The sequence below is a fragment of the Carlito syrichta genome, unplaced genomic scaffold, assembly GCF_000164805.1.
Source record: "Carlito syrichta isolate Samal-C Ts95f unplaced genomic scaffold, Tarsius_syrichta-2.0.1 Scaffold308997, whole genome shotgun sequence".
Classification (NCBI taxonomy): domain Eukaryota; kingdom Metazoa; phylum Chordata; class Mammalia; order Primates; family Tarsiidae; genus Carlito; species Carlito syrichta.
Window position 1 is genome coordinate 32,768 of NW_007253093.1, and position 9,843 is coordinate 42,610.

Here is a 9,843-nt window from a genome sequence, read left to right on the forward strand (position 1 = left end):
TTCAACATCCTCATCATACTATGAGTCCAAGGCTTTATCTTTTATCTCTGAATCTCACTACCTTTATGATATTTATCTGTATGGCAATCTAGCTTTCCTAGTCACTTGTTACATAATGTCTACAGCAACTTTCTGGAACTCTTGGTTTTCAATTATGTGCATACTTTCTTTCTGTTTTTCCTTCTTCTTTTTTTCCTCCTTCCTTCCTGTCTACCTCACTTTCCTTCTGTCTGCCTTTGTCCTTTTTTTTCTTAAATTTCAACAGTATTCACCTATTGTGAGTTCAACAATGCGCAAAATAGTATGTTAATTTAAATAGGATTTAATTATATTGCAGCAGGATGGCCCTTCATTGTATCTAATTTGATATAATATTGAAAGCCAAATTCACAATATGTGTTTATGAATGAATGAATAAAGGTTTTACTGTGTTTGAGGTCAGTATACATTTTAACACATTTATGCAAAATATTGCTTTTAAAGACACCTACCAAAATGTTAAGGAAACAGTTGTAAATATTGCAAAGGTAAACACAATTTAAAATATCTATTAGAAATCTCATGTAAATGTACATATTGCTATGCTAAATACAAGATCACAGAAAACAACAACTCTATTCGAAGAATATGTCACTTAATTTATGTCTATAGAATTACTGCATTATCTCTGAACTCCATGAGGACAGAAATAATATCATTCATCATTATATTCTCAGTGTCTGAAATACTGTAGGACACAGGAAACTTCATTTATAAAAATAATTAATGGAAATTATTGTAAGAGCCAAAATTATGACCCTGAGAAAATTGTGCATGTGAAAACCCTTTTTTTATTATTTTACTGGCATATCAAATACTAATTAGAATTTTATAGCATTCACTATTATAATATGATAATAAGACCAGCTCTTATTGAAATCATTTAAATTCCTCTGTTTATGATAATTTATAAGGTAAATAAATGTACATACTTGCAATTTCATGTATAATAAGTTTTAAACACATATTTTATTCATTTTCCCGAGAAACATATAATGCAGTTATCCAAACAAATACATCTAGGATACAGAGAAAATAAATAAGTAAATAAAAACTTTGACAAAAATGTTTATTATTAAAATATTAGACTTTAAAAATAAAATTGTGTACTTAAAAGACACATGTAATAATTCTATGATTACAGTAATTTCTATGTGATTCTATTCACTCAACAAATAACTTTAAAAGAACCAGGATAATTAAATTACAGTACTTAGGAGAACATAACCATGAGTATTTGATTTCTCATTGAAATCACAGATAAACTGCTTTGTATCAGAATATATCAGTTTTATAAATACTAACTGCAAAATAGATCCTTGCATAACAATAATTACTACATTGATAGAAATCTCAGAATAAGAAAGAAGAGTAAAATGTATTTTAAAAGGGCTATATTTTACTGATTGTTTTGCATTTGTATTCAAAGTACTATATTTTCTATTAGATTAATCCTAGATATGTCATGTTATCATTACACAAATATGGTAAATTTTATGAATATGACTATGAAATGATTAATATAGAATTAGTAATAAGTAAATTTAACTTATTTGTGCGCTCATATTTTCATTCAATGCAATCTCAAATGTTGCTTTTATAAATATTTTAATTCAATGCTGTCTCAAATGTTGGTTTCTTGGAAATAAACACATACATCATGGTTCATTTATTGTTTTAAAAAGGCTTGGTTTAAAAGAACAGAAATACACTCTGGTTATTTCCAATCTGTTGCATGTATTTTTACTGATTTCTATACTGATTGTCTACATAAGGATGTTAGAGAACTGTAACAAATTTCTATGCCAGGTGCAAATAACTTTTTAAATGAAGTGAAATCTTGTCACATTAATCAAGACAGGTCAGATAGAATAAAAGTATCGTGGCTGGTCCTGATAGGTTTTTATACAAAGGGAAAAGTTTTTTAAAAGGGTTTCTAAACGATGTAAACCACTAGATTGGTTTGTCTGGTTTAAGATTATCAAATTATTCCCAGAAGTGGTCCTTATATCCTTATAAATAGCATCAAATCCTATTCTAACATGATTTTCAGGTACAGGTACTAGAAATTAAGATAAATGAATTTTAAATTCATTGTAATTTCATGATGTAATTATAAAGTATTAATATTAAAGTTTTATTTTGCCATGATCTTATAACATGTATAAAATAATGATATATTTTTAAATCAGGATACATAGTAATTATTGTCATACAAATTGATATAAATATTTACCAGAAAAATGATTGAGGATGGATATAAAATTATGTCTTTAACTATTTCCCACCAAAATGGTATGATAAAAATGTAATTCATTGATTATAACTAATTCAAAATAACAATAGGTTAAACACTGCAGGTGCAGAGAAATAACACTGTATTATAAAATATTTGAATTTAATGCATGCCTTGTTGTCTCAGCTCATTGTTGGTGGCTTGTTCACCCCATCTGGATGCTTTCAATTTAATTGTTGGAAAACTTCTGGAGAATTAACCCTCATGTCACATACACTTATTATTGCTGTTTCAGGTGTTCCACACCTGTTTCAACTATCTTTCTTTCACTGTTGCAAAAAAAAAAAAGTTATTTTCTTTTATCAAAGTAGTACCTCAAATTGTAGAACATATTTTTTTGCTAATGAAATCTGTTTGATAAAAATGAAGATTAGAATGCTTCTCAACTATGAGGCCAGTTTCTCAACTCTTCCTATGAAATCTCAATTTCCCTGATAACAAAACTCGACAAAGTATCACAAGAAAAGAAAACAATGAATCAATATCCATTATAAATATAAATGCAAAACTTATCAACAAAGTATAAACAATCAAAATTTAGCAACATATAAAGTGATTATACACTATGATTAAGAGGACCTTACCCAAGAAATGTAACGTTACTTCAACAAAAGACAGTAAAATTATTTCTGTTTGAAGATGACATGATCTTACATCTAAAAAAAACTAAAGGCAACACAAAAATATTGCTAGAATTAAAAAATGAATTCAGTAAAGTTGCAGGATACAAAAATCAACATACAACAATTGACAATTAAGTTCACGAACTTACCACTGTGCACTTACATTGGCAGCTCTCTACAAACAACTAGGTAAGGTTTCATAACCTTGGTATATTGGTGTCTCACAGCTGTGTTTGTGTTGACAAGTGGCAGTGTCTTGCTGAGTGGAGTTCATTATTGTTGTTGCATGCTTTTATGTGCATTCACAAGAATATTGGAGCTTGAGTTAGAGCAATGAACAAATATTAAATTTCTTGTTGAATTTGGCAAGAGTGGAAGTGAAATCAGGTATGTTAGTCCAAGTTTATGGGAGAGGAGAATATCTTTCTGAGGGGAGAAAAAGTATCACTGATGTAGAGCGATCAGGATGGCCAGTAATGAGCAGAACTTACTCAAAAAATTGCAAAAATTCATCAAATTGTGCATCAAAATCATTGGCTGACTGTAAGAAGCATAGTAGACCAAATAAACATAGATAGAGAAACTATTAGGAAAATCTTTTTCTTCAGAGTAAAATACTCATAAATTTAATGTTATAAATAATTTGGTATACTAAGAAGCCTACTTTAGGCCACCATAATATTCAGAATCTCAACATACTAATTTAAAAATTATGTGAAAAACTGCAAGCAAATTATTGCTTCCAGTAGAATAGTCACAATTATATATTCTCTTTATAAACAGATCTATTTTATATAATTTAAAGCAATGACCTTACAGCTGTATTCTTGTATTCTGCTATTTTAAGAGGTAAAAAGGAAGAAAATGTTTCTGTTTGTCCCCAGCATGAGTGTGATGCCACCTTCTAGAGGGAGAATGGTGTATGAACTCAAGGAATGTTCTCATGGAGAAGCTCTGGCTAGACCTGGCATGTACAACATGATGGCTGTCTCTGCAACCAGGGCAGCCAACATGGGCATTCAGGGCCAGGGTTTCTTTCTCTACCACAATGGACTGAAACACCAAAACAGGAAAGCCAGGAATAGGCCGATGAATATAGCTGAGACGGGTTGTGATATGGAGGGATTATTTCTTTTCTCTAAGAATAGCTTCAGGTTGTCTTTACATTGTTTGAGCTCATCTATGATTGACTGCTTTTCCTGCTCAGTCCTTTCAAACTTCAACTTCAGTTCTGAGAGTACAGTCTGTGTCTTTTCATACTCTTTCTGTACATCCTTTCCTTGATTTTCGGCCTTACTGAGAAGAGTTTTTAAATCAGCTGAATCCCGAAGATACTGTTCTTTCATGGATCCTACTTGATTCTCAAGCTCTTTCCTAGTCATCTGAAGGATACTGAAATCACTGGTAAGTTCTAAACTCTGCTTCTTAGAATTATGCAACTCTTTTTCTTGCCGTTGCAGTTCTGACTATAGAAAACATTTTCCTTTTTTAGAGAATGGCATTCAGTTTTCAATACAGTCCATTCCTTTCTCAGCTTCTATAGTTCACTTTGCAATCTTGTTTAACTGAAAATTTTGGCATGAGAAAAGTGTGTGCAGAAATGACCCTGAAGGAGTTCTTTCATCATGACAATGTACCAATTCATGCAGCACTGTCTGTGAGGGAGTTTTTAGCAATAACTGTATTGGAAAATCCTCTCTATTCAACTGATCTGGGCCCTCAATGACGTTCTCTTTACCTGAAGATAAAGAAAATATTGAAAGGAAAACACACTGATGACATTCAGGGCATAAAGGGTAATACAACAACAACTTTGATGGTCATTCCAGTAAAACAGTTCCAAAATTGATTTGACTGGTGGTGGACTAGGTGTTGGCATCAGTGCATAGCTTCCAAGGGGAGTACTTTGAAGGTGACCGTAGTGATAGTCAGCAATGAGGTAATATACCACTTTTTCTAGGATGAGTTTGTGAACTTAATTGTCAAGACTGTACAAAAATCATTTGTGAAATATTTCAAAAGAATACAAAGAAAACAATCCTATTTACAGCATTATGAAATAATAATATACTTAGCAATAAACTTAACTAACGAAACAAAAGACATATGCAGAAAACTACAAAACATTGATACAAAAATTGAAGACACAAATAAATGGAATGACAGTTCATGTTAATTGATTGGAGATAATATTGTTAAATTGTCCATACTATCCAAACTGATCAAGTGCATTAGTACACTTTTTATCAAAAATTCCCATGCAATTTTTTACACTAGTAGAAAAAGCAATTCTAAAATTTATATGGAACCACAAAGAACCTGAATAGCCAAAACAATCTTAAGAAAGAAGAACAAAGCTTGAAGAATTATAAATCCTGATTTCAAAATATATTACAAAGCTACAGTAATTGAGTATGGTACTATCATAAAAATAGACATATAGATCACTGTAACAAAATAGAGAGCCCAGAAATGAACCAATGCATATACATTCAGCTGATCTTTGACAAAGTTTCCAAAAATATACAATAAGTAAAAAATTGGTTCTTCAAGAAATGGTGTTGGCAAAACTCTATAGCCACATGCAGAAGAGTAAAATTAGATACTTATACTGTACACAAAAATTGACTAAAGACTTAAACGTAAGACCTGAAACTGTAAAGCACCTAGAAGAATATATAAGGGAAAAGTGTATGGTATTGGTCTTGGAAATGATTTATTGCACATGGCATGAAAAGCACAAGCAACAAAAGCAAAAATAGGCAAACAGTACTATATAAAAATAAAAACTTCTCCATAATAAAGAGGCTATCAACAGATTGAAAAAGCAATGCTGGATGGAAAAAAAATTATTTGTAAAGCTACTAAAGGGTTAATTTCCAAACTATGTAAGAAACTCTGACAACTCAAAAGCAAAAAAAATAAAGGGCTTTAAAAAGGGCAAAGCACTTGAACAGAAATTTCTCCTAAGAAGACATACAAATGGCCAGTATAAAATATGTTAATATTACTAATCATCCAAGAAATGCAAATATAAACCACGAGATATCACTTTCTACCTGTTAGAATGTTTTCACAAAAAAGGTATTAGAACATTAAGAAATTGGAACCATGTATACTAATGGTGAAAATGTAAAATGGTGCAGTCACTGTGAAAAACATTATGGTGGTTCCTCAAAATATATGTTTTATTTTATTTTTTATCTTCTTCCTTGAAACCATTTATTCAAAACAAACCTCACTTTAAAGAAAGAGAGAGTTGGAAGATCTTAGAAAAAGAAATAGAGTAAAATTAATACAATAGCAAAACCCAACAAATACAAATATAAATATAAAGTTCACTCATGCAATAATAATTTATTAGTAAGCTACTGTTAAAATATACCTGAGTTAAGCAAAACCTCAATTTCTCAATCAACTCATCTTCAACAAAGTCTCCACTAACAACTGCTGGGGAGAGGAGAACTTATTCAATAAATGGTGCTGGGAAAACTGGCTGACCACATGCAGAAGATTAAAACAAGACCCCCACCTATCACCATATACCAAAATCAACTCTAAATGGATCAAAGACATAAACATAAAACCTCGAACTATATGAATCTTAGAAAATGCAGGAGACACCCTTATGGAAATTGGAACTGGCAACCAATTCCTTATCAAAACCCCAAGTGCACTTGTCATAAGAAATAAGATAGACAAGGGGGAGGGGAGCTCATCAAACTGACAAGCTTCTGCAAAGCTAAAGAAACCATCAAGAGAATAGGGAGACAGTCCAGTCCTGGAAAAAATGTTTGCCAATTGTTTATCTGACAAAGACCAAACATCTAGGATCTACAAGGAACTCAAACATGCTGAAAAGAAAAAAACAAGCAGCCCTATTTAAAAGTGGGCAAAAGATATGAATAGATACTTCTCAAAAGAAGGCATATGGTCAGTCAACAGATACATGAAAAAATGCTCAGTTGCTTTAATCATCAAAGAGATGCAAATTAAACTACACTGAGATACCATCTAACTCCAACCAGGATGGCCATCATCAATAACTCAAAAAACAACAGAGGCTGGAGAGGATGCAAGGAAAAGGGAATAATTCTACACTGTTGGTGTGTGTGTAAACTAGTACAATCTCTGTGGAAAAGTGTGGTAATTCCTAAAAGTTCTAAAAATCTACCTCCCATATGACCCAGCAATCCTCCTTCCAGGAATATACCCAGAGGAAATCATTCTCCAAATAAGATACCTGTATATGAATATTTATTACAGCACTATTCACAATAGCAAAAACATGGAACCAACTGTCTTGCCCTTCAAAAGTAGACTGGATTTAAAAAAACGTGGTACATATACATGATGGAATATCACACAGTCATAAAGAAGGACAAAATTATGAAACTTGCAGCAACTTGGATGGATTTAGAGTCTGTAATATTAAGTGATTTATCAAAGAAACAAATGAGAACCACATGTTCTCACACATAAGTGGACCCTGAACAAATATAATACTATCAGAAAGGGATTGGCAGTAGTGAAAGACTTATCAAAACCCAAAGTGCCCGTTTCATAAGAAATAAGATAGACAAGGGGGAGGGGAGCTACAGTACAATCTCTGTGGAAAAGTGTGGCAATTCCTAAAAGTTCTAAAAATCTACCTCCCAGGGGAAGTAGGGGAGGGCAGAGGCAGGATTGGCAGTAGTGGGAAACTGCTGGGGGGGAAATACCTCACCAACAAGGGTATCTGCATAATGAATATTTGTATACCTAACCCTGAATTGTACCCCACATATTTAAAATTAAACATTAAAAAAAGGAATTTGCAGAAGCGGCAAGATGGTGATGGGGCAACTCGGTCTGTGAAACCCTCTGCAAAGGAGATCTGCAGTGAGTCTCTGATTCTCGCCCCGGGAGGCTATGGACCCCAACATTGCAGCCTGCTCTTCATACGGAGCTCGGCCGTTGCCACTGCTGGGGAATTGCAATGGACTGGACAGTCACTGTGACACAAACTGTGCCGCTGCCGCCGCAGCCACCCCCCCCACCACCGCCACTGCTGCTGCTGCTGCTGCCGCAGCCTCCATGACGGCCATGGCACATTGCACCACCTGGGCCGGAGGCAATCCACTTCAAACCCCTTCAGGGAAGATCTGCTGGGATCCCTGCCACCTCTCCTGCGACCAAGATGCCCTGGCCACCCGCCATAAGTCTCCTGTTGACTGCCCTGAGGCAGGCAGCCATCTTGTTCCTGTCTGGCCCCACCCCCTCTAGGGCGAGCAGCTGAGATAGCACCGCCTGCTGGCAATTCAAGGTAACAACACCAAAACAGGAGAAACAAGCTTGATAAAGACATAGACCAGAGTGCTGAATGGAGGGTAATCTGAACTGTCCTTCAGAACAGACCAGGGGCAACTGACCCTAACTGCAAACTCATTTACCAGCTTGAAAAGAAAACTAGAAATCAGACCTGAAAGGACATTAGATTTAAACGAAATGTCTCAGAGTGTGCTTCATTGATTCTATTAGTTTAATGACTTAATTCTATTCCTACAGTTTTGTTCCCTTTTTTCTTTTTTCCTTTTCCTTTTCTTCTCTTTTCTTCTCTCTGTAAACCATATCTTTGTATAGAGCAACAGCACACTAATAAGGTGGTTGATTAGCTTGTATGTTAGCATCACTATATGTTTTATTTTTATTTTTTGTATGAGAGTTGGTTCGTCTGTAGCTGTGGTCTACTGTTTTTATCTGTTTCAGTATAGGCCTCTCTCTATTTGTTGGCACACTCGTTTGTTTCTTCCCTTACTCCCTTATCTCTTCACTTCCCTCTTCAACCCACTATCTGCTCCATTCTCTCCCGCCGGCTAACCACATTTTATTTCAGGGAGTAAACCTACAGCCCCACTGCACGGAAAGATTCCAGGGCAGTGGGAAGTGGGTTCCACATTATCCACACAACTGTCAGTGAATACCAGGACCTGCAGATAGATTTTTTAATCACAGCTCCCCCCTTAAGTAAATCTCAAAACTGCAAAAAGGACCTCCTTCAACCTACAGTGCAACTCCAGAATTGAACAAAGTAAGAGGGCATACATAAAGAATAGGAGATTGAACAAACAGAAATAAAACCAATCCCTTTACCCCTGAATAACAGAATTAAAGAAGACGGTGACGTGGAGAGAAGGAAAAAGTAGGGAGGGGGAATAACTGCACAAATGAAGAAAAACCAAAAGAAGAATATAGGTCTCACACAGACTCCTGGGAAATCAGACACTGAGAAAACAGATTCTGGAACACAAACAATGAAGAGCCCCCAGAATGACTGGTTACATGCAACAAACCCAGACATCAAGACATTAATGGAGAAAATTTTAAAAATTAAGGAGAGACAAGAGGAAAATAGGAAGGAGCTGATGTCAGAAATGACAGCAGTGAAGAATACTGTGATGGAAATGAACAACAGACTAATAAGCATGGAAAGCAGAATCAGCCAAGCAGAAGAAAGAATCTCAGAGCTCGAAGACCAAAACACAGAACTAACACAAACTGTTAAAAGTATAGAAAAGAAGCTCGAAAACACAGAACAAAACCTGCAAGAGATGAATGATCACTTGAAGAGACCAAACCTAAGAGTAATTGGGCTTCCTGAGGCAGAGAGAGAAACAGACGCCACACTGGAACAAACATTTCATGAAATCATTCAAGAAAACTTCCCTCATCTCATTAAGGATGAAAAAATTCAAACACAAGACATTCAGAGAACCTCTGCAAGACAACAAATGAGAAGACCAACTCCTAGACACATAATAATTCGCCTAAACAAAGTAGCAATAAAAGGAAAAATCCTAAAGGCAGCAAGAGAAAAAGGCCAGACCACCTACCAGGGAAAACCAA

At 34.6% G+C, this 9,843-nt stretch overlaps 1 pseudogene; it reads right to left on the reverse strand.

Annotated features, from left to right (window-relative positions):
- Window positions 1-3,998: 3,998 nt before the first annotated feature.
- LOC103268941 lies at window positions 3,999-8,305 on the reverse strand (annotated as a pseudogene).
- Between the last annotated feature and the right edge of the window lie 1,538 nt (window positions 8,306-9,843).